This window comes from Pholcus phalangioides, unplaced genomic scaffold (genome assembly GCF_987345545.1).
Source record: "Pholcus phalangioides strain wild (caught in Gottingen) unplaced genomic scaffold, Ppha-v1.0 ptg000011l_1, whole genome shotgun sequence".
Lineage (NCBI taxonomy): Eukaryota > Metazoa > Arthropoda > Arachnida > Araneae > Pholcidae > Pholcus > Pholcus phalangioides.
Genome location: NW_028301604.1, coordinates 63403198 through 63408328, shown reverse-complemented (window position 1 = coordinate 63408328; position 5131 = coordinate 63403198). Strand labels below are relative to the sequence as shown.

At 37.4% G+C, this 5131-nt stretch overlaps 1 non-coding gene across 1 annotated transcript; it reads left to right on the top strand.

Moving 5' to 3' along the window:
• Positions 1–4397: 4397 nt before the first annotated feature.
• TRNAA-GGC (transfer RNA alanine (anticodon GGC)) lies at positions 4398–4469 on the top strand. Its single transcript has one exon. It is a non-coding gene; the product is annotated as a tRNA-Ala (tRNA).
• The last annotated feature ends 662 nt before the right edge of the window (positions 4470–5131 follow it).

Here is a 5131-nt window from a genome sequence, read left to right as displayed (position 1 = left end):
GTATTGGTTACATTAGAGCGAATGTACCCAATAGGCTTATTGGTTGTTTTTCTGAATACCGATTTAAGTGAATTATGAATTATTGCTTAGTGTTTAGCTGTGACTGATACATAAATAGAATATTTATATTGGTCATCCATACGCAAGATTTCGCGTTTCTTTGCCATGCTTATAGGGTTTTCTTATGAAGCGCGAGGGTATTTCCGGGGGAAAAAGCAGAAAGATGTTTTTTCTCCTCTTTCTCTCATCACCAGTTCTACGATTTTCTATTGTTCGGGAGTGACATTTTGAGAATAAAAAACCGTCGTCCATAAATTGGTAGGTTCTTTCGAAAATCGCGTTATCTGTTAAGGAAGTCCAACAAAGGACTAACCTACGGAAGTCCCCGCACCCGAAACCCAAGTCTATTATTATTATTTTGCTCTACACTCTCATTTCCTTCTACACACAAAAAAGTGTATTTAGGGGATAAAAAGAAAAATAATATATCTGTATTGCCCCGTTTGATTCGTTTCTTCCACGCACTTACGTTCACCAAAGACCAGTATTTCTATTGTTTTCAGGGAAATATTACATTCAACTGAGACGTTCTTCGCTCTAATTGTGGGAAAAAATTCAATCAGAAGACTGAAGAGAAATCGTGTCTGAAATTAATTACTGTGCATTATGAGATGGGGGAAACTGATTATTGTTTCAACTAATTATTGATTTCTCTTGCTTTACGCGATCTCACATAATGCGATTTCGCTATAACGCGATTTTTAAAAGTCGATTATATAACCCCTTCACACCTGAGCCAAAACTGGCTATTCAAAAAAAATTTTTTTAACTGATTTGTGTTTATTGTAAGTAAAATAAATGCCCTATTTAAAAAGATAAAAAACATTTAGTTAAATTTGGACCACAAGACCAATGTGAGTTAGGTACACATACGTGTACCTCAGGTCTTAACTTGAAAAAAGAATCATTATAAAAACAATTTAAAACCGTTAAAAATAATGTACACATGTGTACCCCTGGAGCGAAGAGGTTAAAAATCGTAACAATCGTAATCGTGAAATTTGGGCTTGAGTTTAATTCTAATCATTTTAAATGTAGAAATGATTTCGCTAATTAAAGGCATGATATAGTTGAAGTGACAAAATCTGTTAGGTTTGATTATAAGCGAAAAAGCATTCCAAGGAAAACTGATTTTTTGGGAGCTTTCAGAGGAAAGAACGCTTTGTGATGAAAAATTGCAGTCCAGTGACTTAGACCACTTTGATTCTCAACCCTTCAATTAAAATACGAGACGTATGCTCACTGTACGATTTTACTCCCACTAAAACGTCGCACCCTGAAACATCATCTTTGACTCTCTCCTGGTTACTGTCGAACTTTGGACTCGCAATCTAACCCCAGGCTACCCAACCTTTTGAACAGTGCGGGCCATTTCGTTGGTTTGAAATCGTATCGCGGGCCACTTAAATGATCTGGAAATGTGCTGTGGGTCACTGAAGTGATCTGGGAAGGAGCCGCAAGCCAATTAAGTAAAGTAAGAATGTAGAGTAAGTAGTCACTTACATGATCTAGAGCAGCAACTCAGGGTCATTTAAGTGATCTGTAAATGTGCCACGGGTGACTTAAGTGAAATGGAAATGTGCCACGGGTGACTTAAGTGAAATGGAAATGTGCCGCGAGTCACTTAAGTGAAATGGAAATGTGCCGCGAGTCACTTAAGTGATCTAGAACAGAGCCTTAAGTCACTTTTGTGATCTATAAATGTGCCGCGGTTCACTTAAGCGATCTGGTTATGTGCCGCTTAGTCCATTTTTACAAAATTAGGTTTGAGGTCACGGGAAACATTAGATGACTCCAAGGGTCACATTTGGCCCGGGGGGCATGGGTTAACCATATATTATCTAACTGGTTGCCTAACAACACCAAGTCACCACCCTCTGTCTGCACATATTTTTATATAGATATTTACACATATTTTATAGTTTCTTTAGATAAGCAACAGTAAAAAATTATTTAGGATCCTCCAGAGCTATAAAATGGTTAACCATATAATTAAAAAAAAAAATTAGTGCGGGGTCTATTACGTCATAAAGTTTGCTCCACGAGCTAAGAATCGCACTGTACGTTAAACTAGAGTCAGCTACTGTTAGTAGAATTTTCAAAAAACATTGGTTTTTTTGTTCATGTATAATATACAATCGAATTCAATAAATCTAAATATCTAATAGTAAGTGCAACGTATTTCCGTTCTTCGTTTTCTCCAAAAAATAATTGCAGATACAAAATATAACAAGCGAAACTGTCTGTTTACAAGGCAGCCAAGTTCTCCGGAACGGAAAGGTTCCGCACCATAGATCAGTCTCAGATTAAGCCCTAACCCACGAAAAGCACTTCCTTTAAACCTGTTGGTGGATGGAAACCATTCGGAACGGAAAGATGTCTGCCGAATATTATTACGTGAAATAATAATAAAAGAAAAAGCCCCGAAGGGAATTAATGGCAGCACACTAAAAACGTTCCCTGGTTGACGGTTTTTTATTTTTTTTCATTTATTATTATTATATTATTTTATTCCGTAGTACATAAGGGTAAGGCAAATTTAAAAAAGAGAAGCAACGTTTTTATACTCGTCACGTCAGCCTGCCCCGCAGGTGGTTACCGCGTACAGCTGTCTGTATGTCCGAAAGGGGGGGGGGGTGTTGTTTTGTAAAATGGATGGAAGGAAATGAGAGAGAAATAAAATTACACCTTTTTTCTTTTTTTTCCATTCCCCAGGAAGTTGACTTGGTCATTCAGTAGCAGCACTTAAACTGAAATAGTGATTAGCAGTTCAACACTGGCAAGACGATGGTCGCCTATTCTTGGAGCTCCTTCCTCAAGACGATCGACCCTATGATCCTCGTGTGAGTTTCAATGAATGGCATGCCATGCTCAGCTCATGACAACAATTGTGTAAGTAAATATTTCTCTACCCCCTTAAAAATAATATATCTCATATCTTACATTTTTCATGTGAATTGGGTGTGGTTCAGGTAAAATCTGAGGAAAAAATTATATCCTATTTGAATTTTAACGACAACTTATAATCGTAAATCTTTGGTTATGATTTACTTTTTTACGTTTTACTTATGATTTCGCTCGCGTGGATTTGGGTAAGGATTTGGTAATCTAAAAATTCCCACTGAAAACCCCTTTTGGGGTTGTATTTCAAAAAACTCTTTCTTAGTGGGTCGCTACATAATAAAATAAAATTGCTGACCAAATATTTGTAGCTTCTCCATATAAATTTTGAATCCTTTCATTACCCCTCTTTAGGGATTCAGTTTTTGATAATCTCTTCTGAGTGAGTTTCTACATTATAAAACAAAACTACTGACCAAATTTCATGTTTATAGCGTCAGCGGTTTCGGTTCGGCGATGATTTCTCCATATAATCTTTGAACCCTTTGGGGGGGGGGGGGTTGAATCGTGAAAAATTCCTTCTTAGTGAGTCTCTATATTACAAAATAAAACTACTGACTAAATTTCATATTCATATTCATAGCTTCAGTGGTTTCGGCCCGGTGATGATGAAGTAGTCAGAGAACATGTTATTTTATATGTATAGGTGTATATATATACTCTACCTGAAATGAAATGGATTTTTGTATATTTACTAGAGATGATAATATTTTTACCGGACCCTGCCATTAGTTATGTCGGGCTGCAACACGTGCACTATTCACTACGGACATTTTTTCCCTCATTTACAGTGTAGGAATATCCCGACTTACGATACCCCGAGTTACACGAATTCAGAATTACGCGATTTTTTGTGAAAAATTCATATTTCTCGAATGAAAGTATGTACGCAGGATAGTAGCGATTGTCAAGTGATAATCAAATAAGAATAGTTTTGTCGATCAGATACCATGAGCAATGAAACTATAACGAATTTTGATAGGCAAATCGGTATTAGCTGTGGAAAGCTAATGAAGATGTAAATTTTGCCCCGATTTAGAAACGGAATCGCAGGGCTTGTCCTATTGGCATCTAATTTTTGCAAACTGTCATGTTTCATACCTGGAGTTTAATTTTATTGTCAATCATTAGTGGCAATTCAACTTTATACTTATTTCAACCCTACGGGTGAAATTTGTTATTCTTGTTTCCAAACACACACAAGCAGCTTATTTTTCTCTATGTATGTAGAAATACGTCTCCCCTGCTAATGCAACAGATACGGAAAACTAGATGAATGAAGAGATATCGGTGTTTCGGGGAAGGAAAATTCATCTCTGCCCTCGCGGGGACATTTGCACCCTGATATCATTTGTGAGCTATTAACATGTTGTTACCGTCTATTGCACGGAGCCATTCAGTATATGTATAAGCTCCAAGAGGGAGGGATTCTATCTGTCTTCATAGCTTAGTTGGTAGAGCACTCGTCTGGCAAACGAGAGATCGGGGTTCGTGTCCCTGTGAGGGCAGAGATGAATTTTCCTTCCCCGAAACACCGATATCTCTTCATTCATCTAGTTTTGCGTATCTGTTTTCTCTCTATGGCCTAGGGCAGTGTTTCCCAAAGTACGCAATATCGCCCCGGAGGCGATAAAGGTCCAGGGAGCGATAGAAGCTGTGAGTATAACATAGGATCCTATGAGTTGGCTTAAGTTATATATATATATATATATATATATATATATATAACTATGAGAGAAAAAAAATTCTGCTGAAGGGGGCGATGGAACAAAAAGTTTAGGAAACTATGGCCTAGGGCAGCGGTTCTCAACCTTTTTTGACCCACGAAGCCCTTTCCAGTATATAATTTCTATGGCGGAGCCCCGTAGGCCTATTTTTTATTTATTCATCAAAGTTACTGACTTATTTTTCTTATTCAAAAATATTAATAATTATTTTTTTCAAATTTACTGGTTTTTTTTATTTTCTTCGAGCTGCCGCGGAGCCCCTGGGAGTTCACACGGAACCCTTAGGGATCAGCGGAGAGAACCGCTGGCCTAGGGTGTTATCAAGATATTCAAATCGCACATTACAGATTATGTTCATTTGCACAGATTCCAGAACACAGACTTTTCTAGGGACCGGGTTGTAGTCACAAGGCAAAATAAATTTTCAGATACCAAAGAAGAGT